This window comes from Pithys albifrons, chromosome 6 (genome assembly GCF_047495875.1).
Source record: "Pithys albifrons albifrons isolate INPA30051 chromosome 6, PitAlb_v1, whole genome shotgun sequence".
Taxonomy (NCBI): domain Eukaryota; kingdom Metazoa; phylum Chordata; class Aves; order Passeriformes; family Thamnophilidae; genus Pithys; species Pithys albifrons.
This window is the reverse complement of record NC_092463.1, coordinates 42370-66333: the sequence shown is the minus strand read 5'-3', so window position 1 is coordinate 66333 and position 23964 is coordinate 42370. Positions and strand designations below refer to the sequence as shown.

The window sequence follows — 23964 nt, the reverse complement described above, 5'->3', positions numbered from 1 at the left end:
CTGCCCCCACTCCCACCACCCCCCCCCACGGCTCCACACAACGCTCCAACTTCCACTGGTGCCACCTCCGCGTTTTCCCACGTCAGCACTGCCGTCCGCACGATGCCGCCGCTCTCTTCTCCCATGGTTTCTGCAAAGGAAGGAGGACACAGGCAGGTGTGAGAAACACCAGCTCCTCTGTAGGAAGTAAACCGGGACCCTACATCCCCAGAGGGAGACCTCCAAGTCACTCCAAACCCACCCACAGAGCCCCCCACTGACACAAACCTCTCCAAACCTCACCTTGAGTGGTCACGGCGACGCCCCGTCTGCTGCTGGGAGCCAGGCCCTCTGGGCAAAGGAAGCTGGGCATACAAAGCACTGGCCAACGAGGCTGCACCTCTGACTACAGAGGGCTCGAGACGCTGCTAGTCTGCAAAGTGCCCGGGACTCCAGGGCACTGGCCCAGACTTACGGGCGGCCCTGGGCCCAAAGGCCTGCGGAGGCTCCTTCTCTCCGCCTCAGGGGCACCCAGACCCGCTCCCCGCTAACGGGGCGGTCGCCCCGCACAGCCTGCCAGCCGAGGGAGCACCGAGGCTCCCAGACCCAGACCCCGATTACGGGCGGGTGCACACCCAGGGAGCCACAGGACTCGGCTTCCCCCTGCACTAATAGCAATAAGATTCCAGTATCAGGAAAAACAGCTAACGGCCTAAGGCCTGGGGGCCTTCCTCCACGGACAGGGAGCTGCACACCTCCCGGCCCTGGACCTCGGAACGGCCAGGGCCAGGAATACCCACCTGATTACAGGGGCTCCCTCCAACCGCCCGCCGAGCACTGGGGTCGTACAAAGCCCCGCTTACAAGGCTGCCCCTTCTAGGCTCGGCACCCCCAACAATGCCCTCCACGGCCTAAGGTCGCGAGGACAGGGCCCCAGCCCTGAAGACAGGGCGGGCACATGCTGGCACGTCACCAGCAGCACTGGCACAGACCCAGGCCCTGGCTACAGGCGGGTCACCGAGAGGCTTTGCTGCCTCCTCGGAAAGAAGGGCCGAGGCTGGGCCGTGTCTCCGTTTCTGGGTTTTGAGGGCACGCCCCGGTTGTTGCACACAGCTCCTCTTTCCCTCCTGGGAAGCCTACGCTACGCTACCTGCTTTTCTAGGGGGACCAAGGGACACGCTCGCTCTCTCACTCACACCGACAAAGACAAGACAGAGACACAAAGGGGCAGCGTCCCAGGAGAGGGAGCAAGCTCTGAGCAGCAACCTGCGGCGAGCCATCCCTACCGCCCACAAGCAGGAGACAACGGCCTCAGACTCGCCCTGGCCTGCACAGAGGCCTCAAGGGCCTGACTACGCTCAAGGGCTTCACGGCTGGCCAAAGAACAGCGGCTGTGACGCGGCCCAGCTACAGGGGGTCACAGTGGCCAGCAGCCGTCAGCAGGCACAAAGGAGCCAAGGCAAAAAAAAAAGCCCTGCCCCGTTTACAGGGTGGGCTGGGGTCGGGAGACCTGCATTCTCCTATCGGGTGTGGCCAAGGGGACTCTCCCTCTTCCTTACAGGGTTGTCCCCCTCTTTCTGGGCAGCCAAAGGAGAACCGTGGCAAAAGGCCAACACTACCAAAGGAAAGACCCAGCCCTGTTTACAGGGGGGGTCACCCAGCGCAAAGCCAGCGGGGGCACCCTGAAGATGCCCTCCGCACTCCTACGTGTATGCCTGACCCCGTGATGGCAAAGAGGTTCATTTGCCCAGAAGGCCTTTCTTGTGCTCCCTCTTGACCTCGACGCTGCTGATCCTCTTCTGAACTCTTTTGCCTCGCCGTCCCACGCTCCTGGCTCTGCTTTCTTCTCGGATGGCTTCCGTCAAGCAAAGAGAATAACACAGTTGAGTCCGAGAAGCTCCAACTCCTTCAAGTCAGTGAAACGGGCACACAGAGCGAGCTCCCCAAGCCACCACCACCTGCCCACTCCCACCACACCCCCCCACGGCTCCACACAACGCTCCAACTTCCACTGGTGCCACCTCCGCGTTTTCCCACGTCAGCACTGCCGTCCGCACGATGCCGCCGCTCTCTTCTCCCATGGTTTCTGCAAAGGAAGGAGGACACAGGCAGGTGTGAGAAACACCAGCTCCTCCGTAGGAAGTAAACCGGGACCCTACATCTCCAGAGGGAGACCTCCAAGTCACTCCAAACCCACCCACAGAGCTCCCCATTGCCACAAACCTCTCCAAACCTCACCTTGAGTGGTCACGGCGATGCCCCGTCTGCTGCTGGGAGCCAGGCCCTCTGGGCAAAGGAAGCTGGGCATACAAAGCACTGGCCAACGAGGCTGCACCTCTGACTACAGAGGGCTCGAGACGCTGCTAGTCTGCAAAGTGCCCGGGACTCCAGGGCACTGGCCCAGACTTACGGGCGGCCCTGGGCCCACAGGCCCGCGGAGGCTCCTTCTCTCCGCCTCGGGGGAACCCAGACACCCTCCCCCCTAACGGTGCTTCGTTGGCTGCTTGAAGAGAGAGGGCAACCCAGGAAGGAGGGTGAGAATCCCGTTCTTCACCCCCGATGGGAAAATGGAGCTCTCCCAACCCCAGCCCACCCTGAAAACAGGGCACGGCTTTCTTTATTGCCTTGCCACCTTTTGTGGCTGCTGGCGCCTGTCGTCCACTGTGACGCTTTGTAGCTGGGCCATGTCATGTCCTCTGCTCGTTGGCAGCTGTTAAGCCCCTCCACATTGCCAGGCCCTCGTGGCCTCTGCACAAGCCAGGCCATGTCTAAGGCGGCCACCTGCTGCTGTGCAGTACGGATGGCACCCCACAGCTTCCTACACAGAGCCCCTCTTTCCCTCCTGGGAAGCCTAAGCTACGCTACCTGCTTTTCTAGGGGGACCAAGGGACACGCTCGCTCTCTCACTCACACCGACAAAGACAAGACAGAGACACAAAGGGGCAACGTCCCAGGAGAGGGAGCAAGCTCTGAGCAGCAACCTGCGGCGAGCCATTCCTGACGCCCAGCAGCGGGAGAACACGGCCTCAGACTTGCCCTGGCCCGCCCAGACACCTCAAGCCCCTGACTACGCAGGGCGGCTTCAAGGCTGGACAACGAACACAGGCTGTGACATGCCCAGGCTACAGGGGGGTCACCGTGGCCAGCAGCCGCCACCAGGCACTAAGGCACCAAGGGAAACAAAGAAGCCCTGCTCCGCTGACACGGTGGCCTGCAGTCAGGATACCTCCATTTGCCCCTGGGATGTGGAGAAGGGCTCTCTCACTCTCCTTACAGTGTTTCCCGCTCTCCCTGGGCAGCCAAAGGAGAACCGTGGCAAAAGGCCAAAAACACCAAAGGAAAGACCCAGCCCTGTTTACGGGGGGTCGCCCAATGAAAGCCAGCGGGGCACCCTGAAGGTTCCTGCTGCACTTCAACATGTGTGTCTGTCCCGATGACGGCAGGGACAGTTGTTTGCCCAGAAGGCCTGTCTTGTGCTCCCTCTTGACCTCGATGCTGCTGATCCTCCTCTGCACTCTTTCCTCGATGTCCATCTCCATCTGTTTCTCGACAGCTTCTGCAAGATAAAGAGAAGAGGGTTAGCCCTGAGGTCTCTCTATTAACCTCTACTCCTGTACAAGGACTTAAGTCTTGGAGCAGTACTTGTTTTCATTATATATTGTCTCCTGAACCCACACCAAAATTTTAATGTGATTCATCCTCTTTTCTTTTGTTTTCCTCCCTTTTCAGCCTTCTAACCCGTTTGCTGCTTGAAAAATCTGTGGCTGGACTCGGCGTGAAGTACTTATTACCATTCTTTTTCTCTTCTTACAGGAAAATTACGTCCAAGATCCTTTGTTAAACTTTGACTCCATGATTGGAAAGAACGTAAAACAGTATTCCTAATTTATGGAGTCATTCCCTAGGATGGTGAATTTTTTTTTCAGAAAAATCTGTCTCCTTCACCCCATCAGCAAGTTTAGTTTCTACAACTAAAAGAACTGCACACATCCAGAATGCTAGTTTAGCACAGCCTGCTTAAATGTCCATTCTTTCTCCTACCTAAATTGTCTTGCCAACTTGCAGATGCCTGCTATGAAAATGCTACCAATGTCTTCCCTGAAGTACTTCTGATTTTGTCTTTAAATAGGATGGCCCCACGCTTATATCTCTCCAAGATGTTTATTCTGTCCCTAATAGTTATGCCAGATTGCTCTGAAAAATGTTTATTTTGTCCCCCATAGGCACCCTCTTTTTTTGCTTTTCCCTCAGAATTGTCACGAAACACCCTTCTGCGCTCTGATGCTGTAGTCCAACACTCCCTAGTCTCTAACAACCCAAAATTCGCCCCAGGGCGACTCTACAAGCTTTTATAGGAGCTTTTCAAAGCACCTTTCGCCTGCCCTGCCTCAGGGCTGAGGGGAGCGGCGGGGAAAGGGCACAGCTACGGCACGGCCGAGCCCCCCCCACCGCCCTCACGGCACCTGTCGCTGTCCGTGTAGCCCTCACAGCCCCTCAGGAGCATGGGGGACACCCCTTCTCCCTCTCGGAGCGGCGGGGACCCGCCTGTGCCTCCCGGAGCGGTGGACGGGACCCGCCTCTGCCCCCCGCCCCTGCCCCGAGCGGCGGGAGGAGTGGGGGCGGGAATCCGCGGCTCCCTCACGCACTCACCGGGGACGACTCTTAACACTTTACCTCGCCTTTTCCCCTCAAAACATGTCCCAGCTCTGCCCCCACGGTTCCCTTGGCTTTACATCGCTTTGAGGCTGTGCCATAGCTGACCTCTCCCCTCAGTAACGCCACAGACACCTCACTGCTCTCCGACACGACCGCTCTGCGCCCCGTGCCCCCCGCATCGGCGTAAAATGGCGCCTCGCCTCTCCTTTCCTTGAGCCCCTCACGGTGGGCGGGGCAGCGCGGCTGAGGGGAGGGGCGGGAAAAGCCCCTGCTGGAGAGGCGGGAAATACGTGACGGGGGGGGGGGGGCAGGGTCCCGTGCCAGGAGGCGGAACGTACGTGCGAGAGAAGCGGCGCGGCCGTGACAGACCCACCCTGGCTGACCCAGTCCGGCTGGTGCCGCCCCTCAGACCATGGCGGGACCAGCAGAGCCCTCCAGGGCTGCTGCCCCCTCCGCGGCGACACGCGGGGCACCACGCAGGGTGCTGGAGTGCGCTGCAGTTCCCGGCCGTGTCCGCCAGGCGGCGTCGGCGAGGGAGAGGGGGAGGCCGAGGGCGGGATTCGAACCGGCGTTTGGGCAGAGGAGGCTCGGTCGCTACTGCGCACGCGCGGAGGACGAAGCGCTGTCGCTACTGCGCACGCGCGGAGTACGGAAGTTCGTCGCTACTGCGCACGCGCGGAGTACAGAGCGCCGTCGCTACTGCGCACGCGCGGAGTACGAAGCGCTGTCGCTACTGCGCACGCGCGGAGTACGGAACTTTGTCGCTACTGCGCATGCGCGGAGTACGGAACTTTGTCGCTACTGCGCACGCGCGGAGTACAGATTGCAGTCGCTACTGCGCACGCGCGGAGTACAGAGCACCGTCGCTACTGCACACGCGCGGACTACAGTTCGTAGTCGCTACTGCGCACGCGCGGAGTACAGAGCGCCGTCGGTACTGCGCACGCGCGGAGTTCGGAACTGTGTCACTACTGCGCACGCGCGGAGTACAGAACTTTGTCGCTACTGCGCACGCGCGGAGTACAGCGGGCAGTCGCTACTGCGCACGCGCGGAGTACAGAGCGCCGTCGCTACTGCGCATGCGCGGAGTACGGCGCTCCGTCGCTACTGCGCACGCGCGGAGTTCGGAGCGTCGTAGCTACTGCGCACGCGCGGAGTACCCAGCTCCGTCGCTACCGCGCACGCGCGGAGTACGGAACTTTGTCGCTACTGCGCACGCGCGGAGTACAGCGCGTTTTCGCTACTGCGCATGCGCGGAGTACAGATCGCAGTCGCTTCTGCGCATGCGCGGAGTACGAAACGTTGTCGCCACTGCGCAGGCGCGGAGTACGAAGCGCTGTCGCCAGTGCTGCCTCTCCTGCTCGATGCCACATCCCGTGTTCGTTCATGGCGCTGTTTTCCCGCACCTGCCGCAGCCGGTGCCGCGGGAGCGCGCGGGGAACATCCCGCCGCCGGTGCGGCTGCTCCAGAGGCGTTCCTGGAGCGCGGCGCCGGCACCATCGCCCGCAGCGCCGCCGCCAAGATCGTGAGTGCCGGGGCCGCGGGGCAGGGGCTGGGCTGGGCCTCAGTGGCGCTCCATGCACGGACAAATACTCTGCATGCAGCTCGGTGGGTGCTTTCCCGTCCTGGGGGTGAGGTGAATCCTGGGCTCCTGTGCTTTTGTCAGCCGAGATGGAAAATTCCTGCACTTGGTTTTGGCAAGTGGCAGTTTCCCAGAATTTTCTTACCTTGTTTGCTTCCTGTGGAACATGTGGACCAGCAGAACTCTCAGGGCTTGTGTTCAGAACAGGCTTGAGGAGAGTGAGTGAGTGAGTGAGGGAGTGAATGAGTGAGTGGAGTGAGTGAGTGAGTGAGTGAGGGAGTGAGTGGAGTGAGTGAGGGAGTGAGTGAGTGAGGGAGTGAGTGGAGTGAGTGAGGGAGTGAGTGAGTGAGTGAGTGAGTGAGTGGAGTGAGTGAGGGAGTGAGTGAGTGAGTGAGTGAGTGAGTGAGTGGAGTGAGTGAGGGAGTGAGTGAGTGAGTGAGGGAGTGAGTGAGGGAGTGGAGGGAGTGAGTGAGTGAGTGGAGTGAGTGAGTGAGGGAGTGAGTGGAGTGAGTGAGGGAGTGAGTGAGTGAGTGAGGGAGTGAATGAGTGAGTGAGTGGAGTGAGTGAGTGGAGTGAGTGAGGGAGTGAGTGAGTGGACTGAGTGGAGTGGGTGAGTGAGTGAGTGAGGGAGTGAGTGGAGTGAGTGAGTGAGTGAATGAGTGAGTGAGTGAGTGAGTGAGTGAGGGAGGGAGTGAATGACTGAGTGGAGTGAGTGGAGTGAGTGAGGGAGTGAATGAGTGAGTGGAGTGAGTGAGTGAGTGGAGTGAGTGAGTGAGGGAGTGGAGTGAGTGAGTGAGTGAGGGAGTGAGTGAGAAGGAGCCACAACGTGTCTTCCTTGTCCTTCACTGCAGGATCAGAATCCTGGTTTAGGTTAGGGATGCTTTTGCACTGGTGTGTGTCTTCGATGGTCAGAGCCAACTTTCTGCTGGGCCACTTAGGAAGAACAGTTGCCTAGAGCTTCATGTTTGCTTTCCTTGCAGCCTGGAGTGTTCTGGAGTGTAGTTCTCCTCCTTTCCTGGTGTGTGTGATGTCGTTACTTGTCTGAAAGTGTCTCCATTTAATCTCCAGCTAATAGCAACACACTTGCCCTGCCACACAGCACAGCCATTCTGACCACTGCTCTCTGCAGTTTGTGTTCATGCTGGGAAACATTCCATGCTTTTGTGTCATTTTGGCCTTCATGGGAATAAAGTTCTGAGGAAGGGTTTACGTTCCTCTGTCAAAGCTGTGACACATTGTTGAAATCATCCCCAGGCAGATGGCCATGCTGATGAAATTCGTGATGTTATCTCTACACAGATCACACAAGGTCTGTTATTAATCCTTTAAAATCTGCTTGATGCCTCCTGTAGAGGAGCAAGAATTACAGGGTTCTTCCAGTGGTGTTCCACCAACCAAATGGAAGTGGTGCTTCCAGCGTTCCACGTTTCAGTGTTGTGGTGCCCGAGAAGATGAGCAGTTTTTAGGCAAACTTTGGAGCAGCAAGTTAATGCCCTTCAGTAAAAGGGAACATTTATGAAGGCTGCCCTTTCTGTCTCCTTCTTAGAATGCATTTTGCTGCTGACTCTAAAGCAATTCTCTTGTTTTCATCTGGAGTTTTACTTCATCCTTTTTCTCGTTGCTTTCTCCTCTTCATTAACTAGTATGGCACAGGAAATGGGGCATGAGCTCTGCAGGAAATACTTGGCAGCATACAGCCAAAGGGAGTGTGTTCTGTTGGCTTGGGTTGTATTTCAGGCTGCTGTGCAGTTTTTGCCTTTGAAGCAGGAAAGAGTTGTCTCTCTGGCTGAAATGGCAAAGGAGGTTTGGCGCTAATCTGACTGCCCGGGTGCCTCTCCTTTTGGGGTTCATTTCTGATTTTCTGCCCACAGTTCCTCACTGATAGTTCAAGTTACTGATCTCCTGAGCGGGTCATAAAAGGGAAGGATTGCTGTCTCTGGTTTTAATCCTTTGTAAAAAGTTTGTATGTGCAAACATCTATGTAAGAGGGCAGCAATTGTTAAGAAACAAATTGTCTTGTGTTCTCTGTTTCCTGGTGCTTTGTGTGGTTTCTGCTTTTCTTTGGTCACCATAGGGTGATAAATCGTTCTGATACTTTTTCTCTAACTGTCATACTAGGATGTTTGAAACGGGCTTGGAGAAAATGATGATTCCTGAAATCCAGAAAGAGTCTGGGACAAGTTGAAAAGCAGATCCGTGCTGTTGGCATCACCAAGACATTAACAGAATGTCCTCCCGTGATGGACACTGAGTACCCCAAGCCGTGGTAGGTGCCACACTTCTTCAGGGTCTGCTGGTGATGCTGTTGGAGGTCTGGAAAGTAGGAGCTTTCACCAGAATAGGCCCCTCCAATAAACTCCTTTGGCATTTCTTCAGGCCCACTGTTGTGGTGAGGCTGAGCTTGAGGCTTTTCATACCTTTTCATCCTTCACTGCACAAAGGGAAGTGTGTTTTCAAAGCAAATGGCAGAGCTGGTTTGAGATGTGTTTGAGCCTGGATTTGGCTGAGTAGAGCTCCACTGAAGGGAATTAGGCTACTGTCAGCTTGCATTCCTTCTGGAAAGCTGGGCCCACTTTTGACTTGTAACTGTCATAGTCAGGAGGCCTGAGAATACTCACAACCTGACAGGCTGTAGTGTCTTAGCCTGAAAGTGGAATCTGGGGGAAAGCTCTGGAGATTGAAAGGCAGTCCAGCAGTCTGGGGGCTCAGGTAGCCTGAACTGAATGACAGTAACCAGGTCCTGGACTAGAACTCTTTTTGAATGTACTTAGAGAAAAGCTGTAATCTGGAAAAGAATTGCTATTCTTGGGTTTGTATCACAGCAATTTGAGCTGCTAAAAAATGAGGGCATTGCTGATGCTGTTAATATGAGCAGCTGCATTGTGCCTGGAGAGGACCCAGACCCACAGTCCTAGTGCAGCTTCCCTGGGACAGGGACAGTGCCAGGAGTTAAGCAAGTCCCTGCAAAGGGGTTCCAGGTAATCTGAGCGTTCTTGTGAAGCACAGGCTGTCCTCACCTGTTCACTGTTCCCCTCCCCTCTCCCCCCAGGATTCCTTTGCTGCAGGCCCTCCCTCCTTGGCTTGTTTGAGCTGCCTGAGGATGACACGACCCCTGACAAGGAGCACTTCATTGACACAGAGGATACTCCAGGCTATCAGACTGCATTCTCCCAGCTGGCCTTTGCTGGGAAGGAAGAACATGATCCTGTGGGGCAAATGGTGAACAATCCCAGGATCCAGCTGGCCCAGTCTCTGCACAAACTGTTCACAGCGTGCCCAGGCAGGGTAGGTGGCTTGGGCTCTGCATCCCTGGGCTGCATTCAGCAGAGAAGAAATGCCTCTGTGAGAATGGTCTCTTGCTAAGGTTTGTTAATCAGCAAAATGAAGTGTGTTGTAGGCAGAAGGCAAGATCTTGCTGTGTCTTCTTGTTCATTGGAACTTGGCTTTTGTAAGGTTTTCCTGGTAACCTCAGAAAGGCCTTATTTTTCACAGCACTTAGTTTAGCAATCAGCTCAAATATATGCTATTTAAAAGATGAAGATTTATCCCCTTGATGGCCTATAACTAATGGTTGTCTCCTGTTCAGTTGCATGGACGTGGGAGATTCAGGCAGCTCATATAAAATTAGACATTTTGAGTGCACAGCTAACTCTTACCCCATATAGTGTTTGTTTTGTTCAAGATTTGGGTAAGTAAAGATTGTCTGAGAGATGAGCTGTTTCTCCCTCCATAACTGCTGCTCTGAGAGTGTCTGAGCTTGTGCCCTGTGCATGAAGAGCCATGGCAGTGGCTGAGTGTCCCTGAGCCCTCTGCTCTGTCTGTGCTGCAGGTTCTGTGCATGCTGAGTGTCCCTGAGCCCTCTGCTGTGTCTGTGCTGCAGGTTCTGTGCCTGCTGAGTGTCCCTGAGCCCTCTGCTGTGTCTGTGCTGCAGGTTCTGTGGATGCTGAGTGTCCTTGAGCCCTCTGCTGTGTCTGTGCTGCAGGTTCTGTGCCTGCTGAGTGTCCCTGAGCCCTCTGCTGTGTCTGTGCTCCTTTGTCTGTGCCTGCTGAGTGTCCCTGAGCCCTCTGCTGTGTCGGTGCTGCAGGTTCTGTGGATGCTGAGTGTCCCTGAGCCCTCTGCTGTGTCTGTGCTGCAGGTTCTGTGCCTGCTGAGTGTCCCTGAGCCCTCAGCTGTGTCTGTGCTGCAGGTTCTGTGCCTGCTGAGTGTCCCTGAGCCCTCAGCTGTGTCTGTGCTGCTCTGTCTGTGCCTGCTGAGTGTCCCTGAGCCCTCTGCTGTGTCTGTGCTGCAGGTTCTGTGCATGCTGAGTGTCCCTGAGCCCTCTGCTGTGTCTGTGCTGCTCTGTCTGTGCCTGCTGAGTGTCCCTGAGCCCTCTGCTGTGTCTGTGCTGCAGGTTCTGTGGATGCTGAGTGTCCCTGAGCCCTCTGCTGTGTCTGTGCTGCAGGTTCTGTGCCTGCTGAGTGTCCCTGAGCCCTCAGCTGTGTCTGTGCTGCAGGCTCTGTGCCTGCAAACTCTCCAAAAAAGGAGAAAAATTAATGTAAGTACAAAAAATCAATTTAAAAAATCAAAATTTAAAAAGATAAAGCTAACAAGTGTGACAAAAGAGCAACCAAAAATGACATAAAATAAAAAATAAAATAAGAGCTTTCGCTCTTGGGCGACGGTGGGAGTGGAAGGCTCGGCTGCAGAGAAAGAGCCGCTCCCCGGCCCGTGCAGCGCCTTCGCCGCTCGGGTCCCGGCGGGCATTCGTGGTGGTGGGGGCTGGACTGCGGTGCAGTTCCCGGCCGTGTCCGCCAGGCGGCGCCGGCGAGGCAGACGGGGGCGGCCGAGGGAGGGATTCGAACCGGCGATTGGGGAGAGAGAGCCGCGTCCCAGGCGGGCGCCTTGACCGCTCGGCCAGCGGGGCGGGGGCGTGGCCAGCAAGGCGGGGGCGTGCCCGCCCTGCACGGCCCGTAATGGTAAAAACGGAATAAAAGAAATAAAATTAAAAATAAAATTAAAAATTTGAGGAAACCGACATGACAAAGGAATGAGTCCCGGAAGCGCCGGTGGAACCCAGAAGGCTTTGCGGCGCCTCGTTTTATTTTGCAGGCTTTGTAAAATAAAAAATACAGGAAAGTATGCAAACCAAATCCATAAAAAAAAGGAAGTCCCGGTAGATCCCGGGGGCTGTTTGGCGTCTCTGGTGTTCCTTCTGTGTCCACGAGTGTCCCAGAAGGCTTCCGGGAGATGGTGGGAGTCCCTGGGGGGTCTCCTGGGGGCGTTGGGGGTCCTTGGGGGTTCCTGTAGGACCATGGAGGTACCTGGAAGTCTCGGAGTGGGACGGGGGCGGTGGGGCGGGGAGCGTTTTAAGTCCCTGGGAGAATCGTGGCGGTCCCCGGGAGGTACTCGGGGTCTCCACTTCTCCCGGGGCAGCCAGAGTCCAGCTGTGTTCTGCAGAGAAGAAATGGAGAGCTGGGGGAGGCCCGAGCAACTTGCAATGTTAAGCTGCCCCGAGGGGCTCCTTGGCTGGGCCCGCCGCCCGCAGCCCCCTCGTTCCCCGGAGCGCCGGGCCAGGGCCGCGCCGCGGAGGCTTCGGGCCCGCTCGGGCCGCGTGTGGCGGGGGGGCGGAGGGGCGGGGGTCGTGCCGGGAGCGAGCAGAGAGGGCAGAGCGGCGAAGCCGGAGGCGGCACAGCCCCCAGCTAGCTCCGCCTTCCCGCCGGCAGAACGGCACCCACCGGCGGGCGCGCCTGTCAGTCTCGTCGGATCCAGCCCTCTGCTCGCTCCCCCTCCCCGCCGGCGGCGCGGCACCCCACCGGGGGGACTCTTAGATTTTTCATGTAGTTTTCGTCATATTTTTTGAATGTTAAAGGGCGCGAAGCGCGGTGCCGACCCCCCGTGGCCGCGCCCATCCCGCACCGGCTGGACACGCCCCACCGTGACCACGCCCCCCGCCCCGCTGGCCGAGCGGTCAAGGCGCCCGCCTGGGACGCGGCTCTCTCTCCCCAAACGCCGGTTCGAATCCCGCCCTCGGCCGCCCCCCGTCTGCCTCGCCGGCGCCGCCTGGCGGACACGACCGAGAACTGCAGCTCAGCCGAGCGCCTTCGTTCCCCCCCCCCGCATGCCGCCCGGGGCCCGAGCGGGAAGTCGGTGGATCGACGGGCGCGGGGGGAACGGCGCTTTTTCTACAGCCGCGGCTTCCACTCCCGCCGTCGGCCACCAACAAAACCTCCTATTTGATTTATTATTTTATGTTATTTGTATTGGTTTCTTCGTTACCATTTTTAGGTTGATTTCGGCTCTTCTCACCTGGTCTCCAGGTTCCCGTGCCAAAGCTCCCACAAGCAGTGCCAGTCAGGAGCCGCCCGGCCTTTACCTCCCCCACACAGACTGTTTGCTGCCAGCACCAGCAGCTTTTTGGGCTGACATGTGGAAAGTCGGCCGGCACCCACGGAATTGCCTTTGCTCCCTTCCTAAAGGAACAAAGCTTCCCGAGTTGCAGCCCCAACAACTCCTTCACCAGATGAGTTTATTGAAACAACTTTTCAGAGCAGGCATTTCTGAGCGTACTCCATCAATCCCAAGAGTTCAGAAAAAACACTGTCCGCTGTCCAAAGGAACTGTGCATGTTACAAAGGGGATGTTTTTACATCCTCATTTATACCACCCCACAAACATAAATGGCACTCATTATGCAAATTGCTATAACTACCCTAAAAAAAGTAGGGCACACGTGGAAACAGCTCTTTACCCGAGGCTGCTACAGCTGCCCCATGCCTTGGACCCCAAGATCAAGTCACTAGTGTAAAGATGAACGAATCAACAGATTTGCTACAGTTTTCTTCTTTATTGACCTTGAAATTCCATGCTTTTTTGAAAACAATATTCTTACACGGTATTTAGTGGAGAGTGCAGCCTTTGACTATTTACTACAATATAAATGCTTCAAGATTCTTTTCGCCCTCATTGTTCTTGACATCTGTAGCCACGCTAATGTAAGGCATGACAGCAGAAAACCAACCAAAAAAACCTCAAAAAAGAACCCAGCAGAAAACCCTCTAAACCAAATCCCTACACAGAGTGGATTTAATCAACTAACAAAAGAAAAGAAGATCCAGAGTTCAGGGGGAAACCATTACTAGAAAATCGCAGGTATTTGGAAATTAGGAAGTGCTGCCATGAACACGTGCACCATCAGCACACGTTGTCATTGTAAAGAATTCAGCATTGAGTTTGGAGTTCCCTTTTGAAAAACAGTCTTCTGAGTTGATATTCTGAACGCAAACCACTTTTTACCTGCTCCACTTGGAGTGCAGCCCAGCTGCTTCTTAAAGGTCAGGTTCCATTCCAATGTGCGTACTCTTGAGCTCACAAAATTTTCACACAGTTGAATGTTTTACCAGTTCCTTTGGAGCGAGATGATCATTTTATTGTCAAAATAAGTAACCTTGATGAAAGCCAATTGCAACAGTACATCTTTATACCCAGTGTCAAAGCAACGTGATGTTATAAATAATTGCATACAATGTATTACACAGAAGTTATACACATTCCAGGTAACCATGGAGCAATTGACAGCAGTAGAGGACTACTGAGCATGGGCACAAAGTATTTTTCAGAACAGGATTTGTGGAAACTTAAAGGAAAAAGTAGCCTCTGGAAAGATGACAATCTTTACATAACATTTTTGTTTTAAATGAAGTCAATGATTTTTATTTTTCAGATGCTCTTTATAAGAACACAATTTCTATTTAAACAAACATAAAGGCTCTAAACTTAAGACACTCTACATATGTACATAATTTACACATCAGGAATGGTTTTCTTATTTGCTTGAGTCTCTCAGTGCTCCACTTCTTCTCTGCAGAGCACAGCTGCACTCTGCCAGCCCCAGAGACCCGGGGACCGCCAGGAACTTACAGTGTCCTAGAGAAACCCCCAAGAAGCCCCAACATCCTCAGGGACCCAGTGACACAGAACAGGAGTCCAAGAGAAACCAAGGGACCAAGGCTACAGGTGGGCCACCGAGAGGCTTTGCTGCCTCCTCGGAAAGAAGGGCTGAGGCTAGCCTCTGCTCTCTGGCCAGCCTCGAAGCCCCTCCACAAGCCAGGCCAAGTCTGAGAGCATTGCCTTCTGCTGCTGTGCAGTACGGATGGCACCCCACAGCTTGCTACACAGAGCCCCTCTTTCCCTCCTGGGAAGCCTAAGCTACGCTACCTGCTTTTCTAGGGGGACAAAGGGACACGCTCGCTCTCTCACTCACACCGACAAAGACAAGACAGAGACACAAAGGGGCAACGTCCCAGGAGAGGGAGCAAGCTCTGAGCAGCAACCTGCGGCGAGCCATTCCTGACGCCCAGCAGCGGGAGAACACGGCCTCAGACTTGCCCTGGCCTGCCCAGACACCTCAAGCCCCTGACTACGCAGGGCGGCTTCAAGGCTGGACAACGAACACAGGCTGTGACATGCCCAGGCTACAGGGGGGTCACCGTGGCCAGCAGCCGCCACCAGGCTCAAGGTGCCAAGGCAAAGAAAAAAAAGCCCTGTTGTTTACACGGTGGGCTGCAGTCCGGAGAACTGCATTCGCCTATCAGGTGAGGCCAAGCGGACTCTCACCCTCCTTCCAAGGTCGCCCCCTCTCTATGGGCAGCCAAAGGAGAACCGTGGCAAAAGGCCAATAACACCAAACCCCGTTTACATGGAGAGTTGCCCAGCACAAAGCCACCCTGAAGGTGCCCACCGCACTCCTACGTGTATGCCTGTCCCGGTGATGGCCGGGAGAGTTTGTCAGGACAGCCTTTCTTGTACCCTCTTGACCTCGACGCTGCTGATCCTCTTCTGAACTCTTCTGCCTCACCGTCCCGCGCTCCTGGCTCTGCTTTCTTCTCGGATGGCTTCCGTCAAGCAAAGAGAATAACACAGTTGAGTCCGAGAAGCTCCAACTCCTTCAAGTCAGTGAAACGGGCACCCAGAGCGAGCTCCCCAAGCCACCATCACCTGCCCACTCCCACCACACCCCCCCACGGCTCCACACAACGCTCCAACTTCCACTGGTGTCACCTCCGCGTTTTCCCACGTCAGCACTGCCGTCCGCACGATGCCGCCGCTCTCTTCTCCCATGGTTTCTGCAAAGGAAGGAGGACACAGGCAGGTGTGAGAAACACCAGCTCCTCCGTAGGAAGCAGACAGGGACCCTACATCCCCAGAGGGAGACCTCCAAGTCACTCCAAACCCACCCACAGAGCCCCCCACTGACACAAACCTCTCCAAACCTCACCTTGAGTGGTCACAGCGACGCCCCGTCTGCTGCTGGGAGCCAGGCCCTCTGGGCAAAGGAAGCTGGGCATACAAAGCACTGGCCAACGAGGCTGCACCTCTGACTACAGAGGGCTCGAGACGCTGCTAGTCTGCAAAGTGCCCGGGACTCCAGGGCACTGGCCCAGACTTACGGGCGGTCCTGGGCCCACAGGCCTGCGGAGGCTCCTTCTCTCCGCCTCGAGGGCACCCAGACCCGCTCCCCGCTAACGGGGCGGTCGCCCCGCACAGCCTGCCAGCTGAGGGAGCACCGAGGCTCCCAGACCCGGACCCCGATTACGGGCGGGTGCACACCCAGGGAGCCACAGGACTCGGCTTCCCCCTGCACTAATAGCAATAAGATTCCAGTACCAGGAAAAACAGCTAACGGCCTAAGGCCTGGGGGCCTTCCTCCACGGACAGGGAGCTGCACACCTCCCGGCCCTGGACCTCGGAACGGCCAGGGCCAGGAATACCCACCTGATTACAGGGGCTCCCTCCAACCGCCCGCCGAGCACTGGGGTCGTACAAAGCCCCGCTTACAAGGCTGCCCCTTCTAGGCTCGGCACCCCCAACAATGCCCTCCACGGCCTAAGGTCGCGAGGACAGGGCCCCAGCCCTGAAGACAGGGCGGGCACATGCTGGCACGTCACCAGCAGCACTGGCACAGACCCAGGCCCTGGCTACAGGCAGGTCACCGAGAGGCTTTGCTGCCTCCTCGGAAAGAAGGGCCGAGGCTGGGCCGTGTTTCCGTCTGTGGGTTTTCAGGGCACGCCCCGGTTGTTGCACACAGCTCCTCTTTCCCTCCTGGGAAGCCTAAGCTACGCTACCTGCTTTTCTAGGGGGACCAAGGGACACGCTCGCTCTCTCACTCACACCGACAAAGACAAGACAGAGACACAAAGGGGCAGCGTCCCAGGAGAGGGAGCAAGCTCTGAGCAGCAACCTGCGGCGAGCCATCCCTACCGCCCACAAGCAGGAGACAACGGCCTCAGACTCGCCCTGGCCTGCACAGAGGCCTCAAGGGCCTGACTACGCTCAAGGGCTTCACGGCTGGCCAAAGAACAGCGGCTGTGACGCGGCCCAGCTACAGGGGGTCACAGTGGCCAGCAGCCGTCAGCAGGCACAAAGGAGCCAAGGCAAAAAACAAAAGCCCTGCCCTGTTTAAAGGGTGGGCTGGCATCGGGAGACCTGCATTCTCCTATCGGGTGTGGCCAAGGGGACTCTCCCTCTTCCTTACAGGGTTGTCCCCCTCTTTCTGGGCAGCCAAAGGAGAACCGTGGCAAAAGGCCAACACTACCAAAGGAAAGACCCAGCCCTGTTTACAGGGGGGGTCACCCAGCGCAAAGCCAGCGGGGGCACCCTGAAGATGCCCTCCGCACTCCTACGTGTATGCCTGACCCCGTGATGGCAAAGAGGTTCATTTGCCCAGAAGGCCTTTCTTGTGCTCCCTCTTGACCTCGACGCTGCTGATCCTCTTCTGAACTCTTTTGCCTCGCCGTCCCACGCTCCTGGCTCTGCTTTCTTCTCGGATGGCTTCCGTCAAGCAAAGAGAATAACACAGTTGAGTCCGAGAAGCTCCAACTCCTTCAAGTCAGTGAAACGGGCACCCAGAGCGAGCTCCCCAAGCCACCATCACCTGCCCACTCCCACCACACCCCCCCACGGCTCCACACAACGCTCCAACTTCCACTGGTGCCACCTCCGCGTTTTCCCACGTCAACACTGCCGTCCGCACGATGCCGCCGCTCTCTTCTCCCATGGTTTCTGCAAAGGAAGGAGGACACAGGCAGGTGTGAGAAACACCAGCTCCTCTGTAGGAAGTAAACCGGGACCCTACATCCCCAGAGGGAGACCTCCAAGTCACTCCAAACCCACCCACAGAGCCCCCCACTGACACAAACCTCTCCAAACCTCACCTTGAGTGGTCACGGCGACGCCCCGTCTGCTGCTGGGAGCCAGGCCCTCTGGGCAAAGGAAGCTGGGCATACAAAGCACTGGCCAACGAGGCTGCACCTCTGACTACAGAGGGCTCGAGACGCTGCTAGTCTGCAAAGTGCCCGGGACTCCAGGGCACTGGCCCAGACTTACGGGCGGCCCTGGGCCCAAAGGCCTGCGGAGGCTCCTTCTCTCCGCCTCAGGGGCACCCAGACCCGCTCCCCGCTAACGGGGCGGTCGCCCCGCACAGCCTGCCAGCCGAGGGAGCACCGAGGCTCCCAGACCCAGACCCCGATTACGGGCGGGTGCACACCCAGGGAGCCACAGGACTCGGCTTCCCCCTGCACTAATAGCAATAAGATTCCAGTACCAGGAAAAACAGCTAACGGCCTAAGGCCTGGGGGCCTTCCTCCACGGACAGGGAGCTGCACACCTCCCGGCCCTGGACCTCGGAACGGCCAGGGCCAGGAATACCCACCCGATTACAGGGGCTCCCTCCAACCGCCCGCCGAGCACTGGGGTCGTACAAAGCCCCGCTTACAAGGCTGCCCCTTCTAGGCTCGGCACCCCCAACAATGCCCTCCACGGCCTAAGGTCGCGAGGACAGGGCCCCAGCCCTGAAGACAGGGCGGGCACATGCTGGCACGTCACCAGCAGCACTGGCACAGACCCAGGCCCTGGCTACAGGCGGGTCACCGAGAGGCTTTGCTGCCTCCTCGGAAAGAAGGGCCGAGGCTGGGCCGTGTTTCCATCTGTGGGTTTTCAGGGCACGCCCCGGTTGTTGCACACAGCTCCTCTTTCCCTCCTGGGAAGCCTAAGCTACGCTACCTGCTTTTCTAGGGGGACCAAGGGACACGCTCGCTCTCTCACTCACACCGACAAAGACAAGACAGAGACACAAAGGGGCAGCGTCCCAGGAGAGGGAGCAAGCTCTGAGCAGCAACCTGCGGCGAGCCATCCCTACCGCCCACAAGCAGGAGACAACGGCCTCAGACTCGCCCTGGCCTGCACAGAGGCCTCAAGGGCCTGGCTACGCTCAAGGGCTTCACGGCTGGCCAAAGAACAGCGGCTGTGACGCGGCCCAGCTACAGGGGGTCACAGTGGCCAGCAGCCGTCAGCAGGCACAAAGGAGCCAAGGCAAAAAACAAAAGCCCTGCCCTGTTTAAAGGGTGGGCTGGCATCGGGAGACCTGCATTCTCCTATCGGGTGTGGCCAAGGGGACTCTCCCTCTTCCTTACAGGGTTGTCCCCCTCTTTCTGGGCAGCCAAAGGAGAACCGTGGCAAAAGGCCAACACTACCAAAGGAAAGACCCAGCCCTGTTTACAGGGGGGGTCACCCAGCGCAAAGCCAGCGGAGGCACCCTGAAGATGCCCTCCGCACTCCTACGTGTATGCCTGACCCCGTGATGGCAAAGAGGTTCATTTGCCCAGAAGGCCTTTCTTGTGCTCCCTCTTGACCTCGACGCTGCTGATCCTCTTCTGAACTCTTTTGCCTCGCCGTCCCACGCTCCTGGCTCTGCTTTCTTCTCGGATGGCTTCCGTCAAGCAAAGAGAATAACACAGTTGAGTCCGAGAAGCTCCAACTCCTTCAAGTCAGTGAAACGGGCACCCAGAGCGAGCTCCCCAAGCCACCATCACCTGCCCACTCCCACCACACCCCCCCACGGCTCCACACAACGCTCCAACTTCCACTGGTGCCACCTCCGCGTTTTCCCACGTCAGCACTGCCGTCCGCACGATGCCGCCGCTCTCTTCTCCCATGGTTTCTGCAAAGGAAGGAGGACACAGGCAGGTGTGAGAAACACCAGCTCCTCTGTAGGAAGTAAACCGGGACCCTACATCCCCAGAGGGAGACCTCCAAGTCACTCCAAACCCACCCACAGAGCCCCCCACTGACACAAACCTCTCCAAACCTCACCTTGAGTGGTCACGGCGACGCCCCGTCTGCTGCTGGGAGCCAGGCCCTCTGGGCAAAGGAAGCTGGGCATACAAAGCACTGGCCAACGAGGCTGCACCTCTGACTACAGAGGGCTCGAGACGCTGCTAGTCTGCAAAGTGCCCGGGACTCCAGGGCACTGGCCCAGACTTACGGGCGGCCCTGGGCCCAAAGGCCTGCGGAGGCTCCTTCTCTCCGCCTCAGGGGCACCCAGACCCGCTCCCCGCTAACGGGGCGGTCGCCCCGCACAGCCTGCCAGCCGAGGGAGCACCGAGGCTCCCAGACCCAGACCCCGATTACGGGCGGGTGCACACCCAGGGAGCCACAGGACTCGGCTTCCCCCTGCACTAATAGCAATAAGATTCCAGTACCAGGAAAAACAGCTAACGGCCTAAGGCCTGGGGGCCTTCCTCCACGGACAGGGAGCTGCACACCTCCCGGCCCTGGACCTCGGAACGGCCAGGGCCAGGAATACCCACCTGATTACAGGGGCTCCCTCCAACCGCCCGCCGAGCACTGGGGTCGTACAAAGCCCCGCTTACAAGGCTGCCCCTTCTAGGCTCGGCACCCCCAACAATGCCCTCCACGGCCTAAGGTCGCGAGGACAGGGCCCCAGCCCTGAAGACAGGGCGGGCACATGCTGGCACGTCACCAGCAGCACTGGCACAGACCCAGGCCCTGGCTACAGGCGGGTCACCGAGAGGCTTTGCTGCCTCCTCGGAAAGAAGGGCCGAGGCTGGGCCGTGTCTCCGTTTGTGGGTTTTGAGGGCACGCCCCGGTTGTTGCACACAGCTCCTCTTTCCCTCCTGGGAAGCCTAAGCTACGCTACCTGCTTTTCTAGGGGGACCAAGGGACACGCTCGCTCTCTCACTCACACCGACAAAGACAAGACAGAGACACAAAGGGGCAGCGTCCCAGGAGAGGGAGCAAGCTCTGAGCAGCAACCTGCGGCGAGCCATCCCTACCGCCCACAAGCAGGAGACAACGGCCTCAGACTCGCCCTGGCCTGCACAGAGGCCTCAAGGGCCTGACTACGCTCAAGGGCTTCACGGCTGGCCAAAGAACAGCGGCTGTGACGCGGCCCAGCTACAGGGGGTCACAGTGGCCAGCAGCCGTCAGCAGGCACAAAGGAGCCAAGGCAAAAAACAAAAGCCCTGCCCTGTTTAAAGGGTGGGCTGGGGTCAGGAGACCTGCATTCTCCTATCGGGTGTGGCCAAGGGGACTCTCCCTCTTCCTTACAGGGTTGTCCCCCTCTTTCTGGGCAGCCAAAGGAGAACCGTGGCAAAAGGCCAACACTACCAAAGGAAAGACCCAGCCCTGTTTACAGGGGGGGTCACCCAGCGCAAAGCCAGCGGGGGCACCCTGAAGATGCCCTCCGCACTCCTACGTGTATGCCTGACCCCGTGATGGCAAAGAGGTTCATTTGCCCAGAAGGCCTTTCTTGTGCTCCCTCTTGACCTCGACGCTGCTGATCCTCTTCTGAACTCTTCTGCCTCGCCGTCCCACGCTCCTGGCTCTGCTTTCTTCTCGGATGGCTTCCGTCAAGCAAAGAGAATAACACAGTTGAGTCCGAGAAGCTCCAACTCCTTCAAGTCAGTGAAACGGGCACCCAGAGCGAGCTCCCCAAGCCACCATCACCTGCCCACTCCCACCACACCCCCCCACGGCTCCACACAACGCTCCAACTTCCACTGGTGCCACCTCCGCGTTTTCCCACGTCAGCACTGCCGTCCGCACGATGCCGCCGCTCTCTTCTCCCATGGTTTCTGCAAAGGAAGGAGGACACAGGCAGGTGTGAGAAACACCAGCTCCTCCGTAGGAAGCAGACAGGGACCCTACATCCCCAGAGGGAGACCTCCAAGTCACTCCAAACCCACCCACAGAGCCCCCCACTGACACAAACCTCTCCAAACCTCACCTTGAGTGGTCACGGCGACGCCCCGTCTGCTGCTGGGAGCCAGGCCCTCTGGGCAAAGGAAGCTGGGCATACAAAGCACTGGCCAACGAGGCTGCACCTCTGACTACAGAGGGCTCGAGACGCTGCTAGTCTGCAAAGTGCCCGGGACTCCAGGGCACTGGCCCAGACTTACGGGCGGCCCTGGGCCCACAGGCCTGCGGAGGCTCCTTCTCTCCGCCTCGAGGGCACCCAGACCCGCTCCCCGCTAACGGGGCGGTCGCCCCGCACAGCCTGCCAGCTGAGGGAGCACCGAGGCTCCCAGACCCGGACCCCGATTGCGGGCGGGTGCACACCCAGGGAGCCACAGGACTCGGCTTCCCCCTGCACTAATAGCAATAAGATTCCAGTACCAGGAAAAACAGCTAACGGCCTAAGGCCTGGGGGCCTTCCTCCACGGACAGGGAGCTGCACACCTCCCGGCCCTGGACCTCGGAACGGCCAGGGCCAGGAATACCCACCTGATTACAGGGGCTCCCTCCAACCGCCCGCCGAGCACTGGGGTCGTACAAAGCCCCGCTTACAAGGCTGCCCCTTCTAGGCTCGGCACCCCCAACAATGCCCTCCACGGCCTAAGGTCGCGAGGACAGGGCCCCAGCCCTGAAGACAGGGCGGGCACATGCTGGCACGTCACCAGCAGCACTGGCACAGACCCAGGCCCTGGCTACAGGCGGGTCACCGAGAGGCTTTGCTGCCTCCTCGGAAAGAAGGGCCGAGGCTGGGCCGTGTTTCCGTCTGTGGGTTTTCAGAGCACGCCACGGTTGTTGCACACAGCTCCTCTTTCCCTCCTGGGAAGCCTAAGCTACGCTACCTGCTTTTCTAGGGGGACCAAGGGACACGCTCGCTCTCTCACTCACACCGACAAAGACAAGACAGAGACACAAAGGGGCAGCGTCCCAGGAGAGGGAGCAAGCTCTGAGCAGCAACCTGCGGCGAGCCATCCCTACCGCCCACAAGCAGGAGACAACGGCCTCAGACTCGCCCTGGCCTGCACAGAGGCCTCAAGGGCCTGACTACGCTCAAGGGCTTCACGGCTGGCCAAAGAACAGCGGCTGTGACGCGGCCCAGCTACAGGGGGTCACAGTGGCCAGCAGCCGTCAGCAGGCACAAAGGAGCCAAGGCAAAAAACAAAAGCCCTGCCCTGTTTAAAGGGTGGGCTGGCATCGGGAGACCTGCATTCTCCTATCGGGTGTGGCCAAGGGGACTCTCCCTCTTCCTTACAGGGTTGTCCCCCTCTTTCTGGGTAGCCAAAGGAGAACCGTGGCAAAAGGCCAACACTACCAAAGGAAAGACCCAGCCCTGTTTACAGGGGGGGTCACCCAGCGCAAAGCCAGCGGGGGCACCCTGAAGATGCCCTCCGCACTCCTACGTGTATGCCTGACCCCGTGATGGCAAAGAGGTTCATTTGCCCAGAAGGCCTTTCTTGTGCTCCCTCTTGACCTCGACGCTGCTGATCCTCTTCTGAACTCTTTTGCCTCGCCGTCCCACGCTCCTGGCTCTGCTTTCTTCTCGGATGGCTTCCGTCAAGCAAAGAGAATAACACAGTTGAGTCCGAGAAGCTCCAACTCCTTCAAGTCAGTGAAACGGGCACCCAGAGCGAGCTCCCCAAGCCACCATCACCTGCCCACTCCCACCACACCCCCCCACGGCTCCACACAACGCTCCAACTTCCACTGGTGCCACCTCCGCGTTTTCCCACGTCAACACTGCCGTCCGCACGATGCCGCCGCTCTCTTCTCCCATGGTTTCTGCAAAGGAAGGAGGACACAGGCAGGTGTGAGAAACACCAGCTCCTCTGTAGGAAGTAAACCGGGACCCTACATCCCCAGAGGGAGACCTCCAAGTCACTCCAAACCCACCCACAGAGCCCCCCACTGACACAAACCTCTCCAAACCTCACCTTGAGTGGTCACGGCGACGCCCCGTCTGCTGCTGGGAGCCAGGCCCTCTGGGCAAAGGAAGCTGGGCATACAAAGCACTGGCCAACGAGGCTGCACCTCTGACTACAGAGGGCTCGAGACGCTGCTAGTCTGCAAAGTGCCCGGGACTCCAGGGCACTGGCCCAGACTTACGGGCGGCCCTGGGCCCAAAGGCCTGCGGAGGCTCCTTCTCTCCGCCTCAGGGGCACCCAGACCCGCTCCCCGCTAACGGGGCGGTCGCCCCGCACAGCCTGCCAGCCGAGGGAGCACCGAGGCTCCCAGACCCAGACCCCGATTACGGGCGGGTGCACACCCAGGGAGCCACAGGACTCGGCTTCCCCCTGCACTAATAGCAATAAGATTCCAGTACCAGGAAAAACAGCTAACGGCCTAAGGCCTGGGGGCCTTCCTCCACGGACAGGGAGCTGCACACCTCCCGGCCCTGGACCTCGGAACGGCCAGGGCCAGGAATACCCACCTGATTACAGGGGCTCCCTCCAACCACCCGCCGAGCACTGGGGTCGTACAAAGCCCCGCTTACAAGGCTGCCCCTTCTAGGCTCGGCACCCCCAACAATGCCCTCCACGGCCTAAGGTCGCGAGGACAGGGCCCCAGCCCTGAAGACAGGGCGGGCACATGCTGGCACGTCACCAGCAGCACTGGCACAGACCCAGGCCCTGGCTACAGGCGGGTCACCGAGAGGCTTTGCTGCCTCCTCGGAAAGAAGGGCC

The 23964-nt window shown here is 58.2% G+C and overlaps 3 long non-coding RNA genes across 3 annotated transcripts; 1 reads left to right on the top strand and 2 right to left on the bottom strand.

The window, feature by feature from the left end:
* Positions 1–7322: 7322 nt before the first annotated feature.
* On the top strand, positions 7323–9752 carry LOC139673537 (uncharacterized). The gene is made up of 2 exons (XR_011698135.1): positions 7323–8483; positions 9267–9752. It is a non-coding gene; the product is annotated as an uncharacterized lncRNA (long non-coding RNA).
* Positions 9753–16521: 6769 nt separating this feature from the next.
* Positions 16522–18141, bottom strand: LOC139673536 (uncharacterized). The gene is made up of 3 exons (XR_011698134.1): positions 17407–18141; positions 17190–17254; positions 16522–17023 (listed from the first exon to the last, which is right to left on the bottom strand). It is a non-coding gene; the product is annotated as an uncharacterized lncRNA (long non-coding RNA).
* Positions 18142–22638: 4497 nt separating this feature from the next.
* On the bottom strand, positions 22639–23735 carry LOC139673597 (uncharacterized). The gene is made up of 3 exons (XR_011698147.1): positions 23215–23735; positions 22998–23062; positions 22639–22831 (listed from the first exon to the last, which is right to left on the bottom strand). It is a non-coding gene; the product is annotated as an uncharacterized lncRNA (long non-coding RNA).
* Between the last annotated feature and the right edge of the window lie 229 nt (positions 23736–23964).